Source organism: Homarus americanus, unplaced genomic scaffold (genome assembly GCF_018991925.1).
Source record: "Homarus americanus isolate GMGI-L3 unplaced genomic scaffold, GMGI_Hamer_2.0 scaffold40669, whole genome shotgun sequence".
NCBI classification, from domain to species: domain Eukaryota; kingdom Metazoa; phylum Arthropoda; class Malacostraca; order Decapoda; family Nephropidae; genus Homarus; species Homarus americanus.
Genome location: NW_024722424.1, coordinates 18,410 through 30,350, shown reverse-complemented (window position 1 = coordinate 30,350; position 11,941 = coordinate 18,410). Strand labels below are relative to the sequence as shown.

Sequence of the window (11,941 nt, the reverse complement as noted above, 5' to 3'; positions counted from 1 at the left end):
AAATGATTGGGTGAAAACACTAGATTTTAACGTTTAGTAATAAATAATACCTCAGACTAAAGTTAGGATAATATAATTGACATTTCTGGATTCCTTGCAGGTCAGGGAATATTTTGAATGTAAACTTCATATATTTTGCACAAAAGATAAAATATTTGCTTTGTGTAAACCAAATTATTACATTAGATCTAAAATTTGTATGTCTAATGCAAAATCCATGATGTTTATATTCAAAATGATCATCATATTGTAAGAATTCCAGCAATGTAAATTATATTCTGGTCCAGTAATTTGTATGAATTTTATGAGCTAAGACAAATATCTTCAGTTAATAAAAAAAAAAATATTCTTCACAACACTCTCTGTCAATCAAAGTACCCCACCTTGCCTCCCCCCCTCTTCCTCACTCACGCCAGCTGGGTCGGTCGGTCCCAACCCTCCCCCCCCAACCCCCCCACCTTCCCTCCCTACCAGACAAATGTTTGGGTGAAAATACTAGATTTTAACTTTTAGTAATAAATAATACTTCAGACTAAAGTTAGGATAATATAAGTGACATTTCTGGATTCCTTGCAGGTCAGGGAATATTATGAATGTAAACTTCATATATTCTACACAAAGGATAAAATATTTGCTTTGTGTAAACCAAATTATTACATTAGATCTAAAATTTGTATGTCTAATGCAAATCCATGATGTGACTTTATGACACCAAATAATAATCGAGAAGTGATTCACAGCCCGATTTAAGCTTGTAGGACCATCATTTGACTTCATTGCGACTACATTTGGGTACATTTGGGTAATTACTCGCTCCCTCGGTACATGCACGCGATCTATTAACTCAGATTAAAGTAAGTTTCCACTTTTTGGTGACTTAGTGACACCAAATACTAGTCGAGAAGTGATTGGCAGTCCGATTTATTCATGTTGGACCATTATTTGACTTCATTGCGACTACATTTGGGTACATTTGGGTAATTAGTCGGACCAGTCCTTACTGCTCTGTAAATGTACAGATACATTTTTGGAGCGAGTACATGCCGAATACTTGTCAACAGTGCTTAACAGATACGTAACCGACTGCCCAAGTGACTAACGAGCCTATCAGTGACGAAGAAGATAAAAGTAAACGTAAAAAGTGCCTTGGCTGCAGTGACAAGCTTGAAAAAGCTTCCCACCCCACCTCTTATATATGAACAAACTACAATATATAAACCATAAATGATTCTTCACTAATTTACAAAAATATCAATATATTATTAATAGGTATCAAGTGAAATTATTGCAGATAATGTAGAAAATTACTTACTAGTTCTTGACTGACATTTTGTTGTTTTGAATTTCGGCCCGACTGGTAGTTCTTGATGCGGCTAGGGACTCAGGTGTTTATTTATGATTGGCGTCTAAAGCCATTCATTATTATTTTGTATCTAGTGATTGAAGTACTGAAAGACAATATTAAGGTGGATGAAATTGAGTGTATTTAAAGTCCTTATGGTTCAGACTTGATTGTGCTTCACCAGCTAAATTCAATGACTCGTGTACTGTACCTAACCTCTTAAAGAACTAAAGGATAAATAGTATGAAATTCACACTGAATGTGATTACTTGTCTGCTTCTAGTTATTCTTTACTTTTAACTTTTATCAACATAAACTCCCATTTTTTTCTTATTATAGTATTTACAAAATAATCTCAGCGGTTTGTATTAGTTGTATATGTAAGGTGATGAGTGAAGTGATAACAAAATAATTTCCGCCACCTATTCTAAGGCTCTCATGTTTACATCAAACGTTCTTAAGCACTATAAATTACATTTCAAATTAATTCGGCAATACTGTAATTCTTTTTATGCGAAGAACTCCTTTACAGTAGTATCATGACAGCAGCAACAATAATTTAAAAGATACACATTATTCACATTGGCTTCTGAAAAGAGAAAATGAAATAATATAAATAAACCAGAAGCAATAAGTGAATAACTTCAACGTGTGTTTGAGAATACACTTACTACTTGTGGATATAAGTTGAGGTTTCTTATACAAGTTTTATCTTTTTATTGTGGAATTAGAGAGACAAGGCGGTAATGTGTCCCTTGTTGGATGAATGCCATAAAGTACAGACCATCTCGTACCGCTAGTAAACTGAGACGCTTGGTAGAGATGATGAACTCAACACATGAACTACAGGTCAAATTGTTAGATATTGCTTTATTTCTCTTGTCTAAAATAATAATATAAAATAGGAAGCAAGCGTAAATTTCATTTCACAGTAATAAAAAAACAAGTGTAACCCAAAATAATGGCAGCTAAATTTAGATTTAAAATAATTGTTGTAACTCGTTTTCGGTGTTCAGGAGGATTGACCAGCTGCTGACGGTAAACATCAACAGTTATCACGTGTGTTGGGCCGTTAGTGTCGTTTTTAGTTTAGTTTAACAAATTTATTGACAAACCTTAGAGTACAATTTCCCTATTCTGAGTAATCCAGACAGGTCTTGACACTGAGGATGGCATCACTTCTCACTGCCACGCAGGACAGAGGTTCATACACAATGAAATACATCATATTCATTAACAGTATATATAGGTCAGAGTCATGTGGGTGATGTCACTGTTCACTGTCATGCAGGACTGGTTCATATACATTGGACGTTATATTCTAATTGAAGACTAATCAGTGTGGGCTAGCAAATTTTAGATAAACAGCAAGAATGTTCTCAAGCACCCCTGATTCAATGTAGTAATTACAAAGTTCATGATACAATAAGCCAGGTGGCCTAAAGTGTTTTGACAGTGTCACATTCAAATTCAATAATATGGTGTTCAAGTGTATGCCTTGGTGAACGGTAATAAAGTCACAGAAAAAAAGTCACAGTTTTAGCTAGGAAAAAAAGTCACATTTAAGGTAATTAAACTCAAAATATTTTAAAACAATTATTAACTGACAATATATGACCTTTACATATTGACAACACAATTTACATATGATGCACGTAGGTTAGGTTAGGTTGGGTTGGGTTAGGTGACTTTTTTTCTGTGACTTTTTTTCCTGTGACTTTTTTACCTGGATTTGTATGCCTAAAAGGTTTATCACAAAGTTTACATGCTGAGTGTTCCGTATGGGTACAGCGATACTAACTTGCCAGATGTGTCTATCCTAGCCTAATTCTGGACATAACTACATCACATTGTTTGGTTCTGTCCTTATGCTGGCCATACCGGTGCCTCTCACAAAATTTTTTTCTTATTTACTAATGCTACAACTGCCAGGTCTCTCTGCAGTTGTCAGTTCTTCTAGATCAGAGTTCATGATTCTGACTTGAATGTTTTCAAGCACAGCATTGGACAGGCCACGGTCACGGTCTACATTTTCCCTCTTACATGCCTCATTGGCCAGTCTATCAGCACGGTCATGATACCTAATTCCTACATGGGATGGAATCCACACAAATTCGATACGAGAATTGTTCTCATTGGCAGTTATCACATTTCTTTTAATATCACAGACAACTTTTGAACCTGACGGGCTGTTCATTGATTTCAAAGCACTTTGAGGTTCACAGAATATCACCCCACCTCCATTTTCTTAAAGGTTGTCTGTAGCTAAGTAGATTCCAGTTAGTATAATTTCATTTTCAATTTTGGAAGATTATCTTCGACACAAGCGTTATACGCTACACATAGTATAGTGATTGTGGGTTGGAGGTGCTGTGGCTTACTGGTACACTGTTCTTCTGTTCTAAGAGTCCTTGGTTTGATGCACTCATGTGTAATTGGGTCATGTACAGGGTATATACATTACTGTACCTGACAGGTGCAGTACCAACGACGCTGTCACGCTGCCTCCGAGTCCTTAGTGTGCTGTTTATACGATTACATCCCATTGCATAACTCATTTGGACGAGTGTCCATTTTAAGTGATTTAACTTATCCTGAGTTGGTAATACTGGAAGACCGTATCACAGGTTAACCAAGAACTTGACAAATATTTCTATAGAGGATAAATGCCTTCTTACCTCAAGAAAATGGTAATAGATGAGTGGTCAGGTCTTAGTCTAAACTTTAGGATATGAGATGAACCAACCTAATCTACCTATCTTAGGTTATAGATAACTTAGGTTCTTTTTATCTTTGAAAATTATATAATGTAACAGCTTCTGTGGTAATGTATGAGAACACTGTTATCACCAGGAGGAGTTGTTCAATTTCGTTAATTTTTTCCACGTGTTCGTATTATCTGAAAAAAATGAACGAAATTGAACAACTCCTACCGGTGGCAGTGGTGTTCTCATAAATTACAGTATCTGTTAAGGTGCATCTCTGAAAATTTTCATGTGTATGAAATGCTGTTCATGAGAAAATTGAGTAATTCTTGATGACTGACAATCTTTGAATGTACAGGACAGTATGTGGAAATACAAGTTTGTTACCAACTCACTTTTTATCAGTTTTTAATATATTCTATCTCAATATATCAACATTTTGATGGTAAAAGAGGTTTTTATACTCATTGGGACTGTTATCAGGCGGTTACCCCCTCCCGATGAAATGTTCTAACGATCCCGAAAGCAAACCAGATCCACCAGGGCTGTGGCGTCTCTGGATGACCTCATCCGACACTGTTCCTGATTGATTGGGTGGTATAGCGACTGAGAATACGGCCCTGAGTTTCACTTTTATTTTTCACAGAAATTGTGTAATATATACTGTACACTGATTATATTCTTCCAGGATAAAACTACCAGGGGATTAAGGCATTGAATAGGAGAGGGGAAGATAAAGGACCCAAACTTTGGAAAATAATGTGTTCCTGTACGTGGCAGCTCACTGAGACGCCAACATTATCTTGAAGCATGAAGAGCCTGGCGTCAAGACACTGGTATCTTGATGTACATATGTAAGTACAATACTTAATTAATAGTTTTGGTAAGATGCCCATTTTCTGCTGGTAGACTGAAATTTATATGTAGGTGAATCTATGAGCCAAAAGAGGGAAAAGTTGAGGGTTGCCACTTGGTGGTACAGTTATGTCTCACATAAGTGCTTTACTCTTGACCTCCAAGACCCAAGCTGCCATAACAGTGGCTTTTCCTCCAGTTCTTTGGGATTTATTATTTGCAGTCAAAATAGGAGTAAAATGGCAGAACAAATTTCACTAGTTTAAAGGAAAGGGTCAGATTAGCTTAAGTCAGGTCAGGTCAAAGCTTATATTTCTTAATTTGACTGGTAGACCATCAGATAAAGATTATATTTCATTGAATTATGTTAGGCTGACCTGGCCCCCCTCTCCTTAATATAGTGACATTTTTGTACCATTGAACAGTACTACAGTACTGTACAGTACTCCTAATTAGACATATGTGCCATTTTGTCCTACATTGGTATTCTTTATCCCCTGTCATCAGGAACTAAGTGGTGGCAACACCCTGAGCAAATGAGACAATGCTCTGGTTGTCAGAGAAACAATGCAGGCAAACATTTCCAGGATTTAGCACACATGAGTTTTTTAGGTACAGTGCAAGTATTACCACACATGTGATTGGCTGTTCTGGTTGTCTTTGCTGGGCCACTTGTGTGTGATAGCCACTTATATGTGAAAGCCACTTGTATATGAGGACTACACTTAAGTGAAGGCCACTTATATGTGAAGACCCACTTGTATGTGAGGACCATTTTTATATTAGGGCGACACTTATGTGAGTCACTTTTATGTAAGCGTCACTATTATGTGAGAGTCACTATTATCTAAGAGTCACTATTATGTGAGAGTCACTATTATCTAAGAGTCACTATTATGTGAGTCATTATTATCTAAGAGTCACTATTATGTGAGAGGCACTATTATGTGAGTCACTATTATGTAAGAGTCACTATTATGTGAGATTCACTATTAGGTGAAAGTCACTATTATATGAGTCACTACAGTAATATGTAAGAGCCACTATTATGCAAGAGTCACTATTATGTGAGTCACTACAGTATTATGTAAGAGTCACTAATATGTGAGACTCACTATTATGTGAGTCACTGCAGTATTATGTATGAGCTACTATGTGAGAGCCACTATTATGTGAGAGCCACTATTATGTGAGAGCCACTATAATGTAAGAGTCACTACAGTATTATGTGAGTCACTACAGTATTATCTGAGAGCCACTACAGTATTATGTGAGTCACTACAGTATTATATGAGAGCCACTACAGTATTATATGAGAGCCACTACAGTAATATGTAAGAGTCACTATTATGTGAGAGCCACTATTATGTGAGAGCTGCTACAGTATTATGTAAGAGTCACTAATGTGAGAGCCACTACAGTATTATGTGAGAACCACTACAGTATTATGTAAGAGTCACTATTACGTGAGAACCACTACAGTATTATGTGAGAGCCACTACAGTATTATGTAAGAGCCACTACATTTTTATATGAGAGCCACTACAGTATTATGTGAGAGCCACTCCAGTATATTGTGAGAGCCATTACATTATTATGTGAGAGCCACTACTGTATTATGTAAGTCACTATTATTTGAGAGCCACTACAGCAGGGGTGTCAAACATGCGGCCCATTTGCTGCTCCAGCTTTACCTTGGGAAGCTAAAACTAAATAGTGAGTGTATCCCTCAGCTGAATAAAATAGTCTGCTGTTTCCTAGAACAAAATACTCAATCAACTTCACCAATGAAAGAACATTAAATTTATAATGTGCATTGTATTATACATAAAGAAGTGTTGTGTAGTAAAACATTAAAGATGGATAATGTCATGGATGTTGTTATAAAGATAGTGAACTTCATACGCGCACGAGGTCTGAACCACAGACTGCTTATTGGAGGAAAATGAGAACACACATGGACTGCCATATCACATTGATGTTCGCTGGTTTAGTTGGGGAGTCGTACTGAAGCGATTTTATGAATTGCGCAGTGAAATTCAGATGTTTATGGAACAGAAAGGAAGGGATTTGCATGAACTGAAAGATAATGAATGGGTTCAAGATCTAACTTTCCTGGTGGATATTACAGAACACTTAAATTACGTGAATACAAAGATGCAAGGACGCAATAAATTGATGACAGAGTTTTATGACTGCATTTGTGCCTTTGAGATGAAACTTCAGCTTTTTGAGCGGCAACTATCAGAGAGTAATCTTTCTCACTTTCCGACCTTGAAGTCCCTGCAAGGCACACCTCAGTTTCATGCTGATATCAACACAAAAAAGTACTGCATCAAGATTTCCAAATTAATGAATGAGTTCCAAGAAAGATTTTCTGACTTTAAAAGACTTGAGAAGGATTTTTTCATTTTTCGGGACCCATTCTCTGTTGGTGTTAATGAGGTACCAGAACATCTTCAGTTAGAATTAATTGAGCTCCAGTGTGATTCTGTGTTGAGGAACAAGTTTTCGAGTGTTGATGTTGGCACATTTTATCAATATTTTGGACTAAATTATCCCAGGATTAAATGTTTTGCCTCAAAGATTATGTCAGTGTTCGGAAGTACACATGTCTGTGAACAACTCTTTTCTGTGATGAACTTGAACAAGTCTCAGCTTCGGTCTCAACTTACTGATGCGCACCTTAATTCAATACTGAAGGTTGCTACAGCTCAGTCGTTAGTGCCAAACTTTGATGCACTGGTCCATACTAAGAGGTGCCAATTTTCAGGAAGCAGCAGTAGCAAACAATAAGATTGATCAAGGTAAGTAAACACTTGATTTGTTTGTTTGTTTTTAAGGGTTTCGCACGAGCGCAGACTAAATCCACCTTCCTTATTTTGTCGTACTACTTACCTAAGAGGTGATTGCGAAGTGCTCATAATTATGTTACTTGGCCCGCATACTGTGTACTCATATTAAATCTGGTCCGCCTTGGCAAATGAGTTTGACACCCCTGTACTACAGTATTATGTGAGAGCCACTACAGCACTATGTGAGAGTCCTTACATTATTATGTGATATACTGCCAGATTCTGGGGTCACTAATTCTAAGGGGATAACTTAACTCTATCCTTAATTTTAAGGTTGCTGCCACCAGACCCCCCCTGGACAGTATGTAGCTCGTTAGGTAGCGGGCAGAGTGAGCTAGGCATTGGGTTGGGTTTTTCATTGACCAAATCGAGAGTGGGAAGAAGAGTGAAACATCAAACATGACTTAACTAATTTATTCCTTACAAAACATATTGCATCCCGTCATAATACAAAAAGAATTGGCCTTCTTCAGAAGAACAACTATTATGTTCATTACCCTTCACATCAATACACGTCTTACATCAAATAATTACTTTTATCCTCTTCATTCTTAACAACAACCTATGACCTCCTTACCTCGGTCATTCCTTCTTACCAAACACCCAACATATCAGACTGCACCACCTGTTAGAGTATAGCATCACAAGTTACATTACAGCACCAGATGTCATATCATAGCACCACATCCCGGGTACACTCCACACCTACAAGTATGAAACTCCTCGGTATTCTTAGGTACACATACCAGGTACCTCATCCACACACTACTCTTGATGAGTAGAGGGGTTACTTCCCGAGTAACCATACCAGTACAGTACAGGTGCTGTTTCCACGGCTGGTATTCTTAGGTTGCTCCACGTAGCGACCACGAATCTTCTCAAACATACAATTATTTTCTACTATCCTGGGTGGTGATATGCAGGGTATCCACAGGTTCACAGTGAAGGGCCATAATGGCTGTAAACAGTCACACCACACATGGTGCGTCCTTCACAGTGCGGTAATAGCCGACGCTCAGAACGCGTGGTACCTGTTTGGGTGGAAGAGCGAGGCACGTCTAAGTATAATGCCTGTTGGGCTTTTATCACCACACTAGTACAACTATTACTTCACTTTATAACATCAAGCAAGGTTTTAAGATGTAAAATACTGATAAATACGTCTTTTCAGGGCTGAATGGAGCACAAAGGGATTCACTGACCTGTTTGGGTGGAAGAGCGAGGCACGTCTAAGGACGAACGGCTCGCGTCTCGCACTGAAGTAGGCCTACAGTTTCAAACTTAAATTTACACTTTGATTTCTTCTGGTTCTCACATCTCCACTTTCCTATTTATTGTGACCTTATGCCTTATAATTACATATTTTAATCCTAAATTACATACTAAAGTAAGGATCTGGTTTGACAGTTCGTGGGGCAGAAAAGACGCTAACATTGAACAAAAGCCGAGCGTCGTATTTTCATGGCGTGGGTATATCCACTTCACTTCAATCTGTATTTAGGGATCCTCCTCTCGCACGTTGCAATCGTTGAACACATTCATAAGATGCTCTGATAATTGTATGGTCTGTGGTTATATGTCACATGAGATAATGAGGTGTATTAAGCTCATGCCGAGGCATGCAAGATATTTTCTTTGAAGTATAGTTTGTGGATCACTTCCAACACTTCACTTAGGTCTGATACACTTATCCTTTTTCCAAATCAATGTTCTTTTATATTTTCATCTGATACCTGCGGTAGCTATGTTCACTAATTGTTCACAGACATAAATAGAAGGACCTTCAAACATGATCTACTCTTATCCCTTATAGTACACTAGTCCATATCAATTGGACCTTCCCAATCATCCTATAGATACCTTGAGTTCTCCTTAATGCTATGAGTACATACACTTATATGGCCATACCTGGGTACTATTTGTATAAAACATACATTAGATGAGTTATAAACATACATTAGATGAGTTATAAACATACATTAGATGAGTTATAAACATACATTAGATGAGTTATAAACATACATTAGATGAGTTATAAACATACATTAGATGAGTTATAAACATACATTAGATGAGTTATAAACATACATTAGATGAGTTATAAACATACATTAGATGAGTTATATAACATACATTAGATGAGTTATAAACATACATTAGATGAGTTATAAACATACATTAGATGAGTTATAAACATACACAAATAAGTTATCCTTTATAGCGTTTCCCACATTTTCTGAGACTCTACAAAGCGCGGTGGCTTTGAATGTTATGTAGTAATATGACTTAAAGAGATTTTTAGGGATGACAATGTGTGCAGTGCAGTGAGAGCCACAGCAGTGTTATGTGAGGCCACTGCAATGTGCAGGCCTGAGTATTATGGGAGCCACTGCAGTATTGTGAACACTGTAATGTTATAGTAGGAGAGCCACTTTCTGATATGGCTGAGAGCCACTACATTATTATGTGAGAGCCACTACAGTATTATGTGAGAGTCACTACAATATTATGTGAGAGTCACTACAGTATTATGTGAGAGCCACTACAGTATTATGTGAGACTCACTACAGTATTATGTGAGAGTCACTACAATATTATGTGAGAGCCACTACATTATTATGTGAGAGCCACTACAGTATTATGTGAGAGTCACTACAATATTATGTGAGAGTCACTACAGTATTATGTGAGAGCCACTACAGTATTATGTGAGACTCACTACAGTATTATGTGAGAGTCACTACAATATTATGTGAGAGCCACTACATTATTATGTGAGAGCCACTACAGTATTATGTGAGAGTCACTACAATATTATGTGAGAGTCACTACAGTATTATGTGAGAGCCACTACAATGTGTCAGGCACTAGTGTCTCAAGGCCCTTGCAGTGTTATGTGAGAGCCACTACAGTAATATGTAAGAGAGCCACTGATAATATATGAGAGCCACTACAGTGTTATACTACAGTATTATGTGAGACTCACTACAGTATTATGTGAGAGTCACTACAATATTATGTGAGAGCCACTACATTATTATGTGAGAGCCACTACAGTATTATGTGAGAGTCACTACAATATTATGTGAGAGCCACTACATTATTATGTGAGAGCCACTACACTACTATGTGAGACTTACTACAGTATTATGTTGTAACAAATATTATGTGTCCCTAATATTTAATATGACATATTTTATGGAACAAATTAATCTTTTATTGTCTTTTTAATTCCTTATATTTATTTATATACTGTACTTATTCTTCTTTCTCTTTATACTCGTGAGAGGTGGAGAGGGTGAGGGAGTTAATTGTTTACGTTTGGGGAGGGGGAGTACAGGTCTAACGGCTTGTGGTTAGGCTAGAAAGGCCTACACCATGGGGAGACTCAGCCGGGAGCTGGTTAGAGGGACTAAGATATCAATACTTCACAGAGGGGAAATATAGGATAGTTATTATCACTGCCGGATTTAGACCTGTGGAGGCCCATGGGCAGCCTCTTTGTGGAGGCCCCCCTCATTATAACTACCCAAGAGGGTGGGGTGGTGAGTGAAGCGAGCCTAAACATCTGGGAAAATTTTGAAATTTGAACACTTCTTTGGAGAATTTTGAAGCCATATGCAGTTACAGTTGTACCCCGCTTAACGCGGTCAATTGAACCCAGAGGTTACCGCGTTAAGTGAAAACCGCGTAAAGTGAACAACAGAACATATGGGATTAATTCCAATAGAGACTGGCCCGACCCCCAAACTCCACTTTGACAACACACAACTATATATTCTAGTAAAAATAACATCTTAATTTTATGATGGTACATGCACACAATTAATACTTAAGAGAAATAGAGAAATACAGTCGCCAAGTTAATGTCCATTCAAATAATGGACTCAACTCCCTCCTCCTCTTCTCACACTACACTGCTGGCTCTTCCCTCTCTGAGAAATTTTTGGGGGAAAACCACTAGATTTTAATAAATAATACCTCAAACTAAAGTTAGGATAATATAATTGACATTGCTGGATTCCTTGTAAGACCAGGAATATTTTGAATATAAATGTCACATATTTTGCACAAAAGATAACATATTTACTCAGAGTAAACATTATATCTAAAATTTGTATGTCTAATGCAAAATCTATGATGTTTATATTCAAAATAATCATCAAATTGTAAGAATTCCAGCA

The 11,941-nt window shown here is 37.3% G+C and overlaps 1 long non-coding RNA gene across 1 annotated transcript; it reads left to right on the top strand.

Annotated features, from left to right (window-relative positions):
* Positions 1–2,082: 2,082 nt before the first annotated feature.
* On the top strand, positions 2,083–9,029 carry LOC121862761. The gene is made up of 3 exons (XR_006088282.1): positions 2,083–2,413; positions 4,736–4,901; positions 8,929–9,029. It is a non-coding gene; the product is annotated as an uncharacterized LOC121862761 (long non-coding RNA).
* Positions 9,030–11,941: the final 2,912 nt, after the last annotated feature.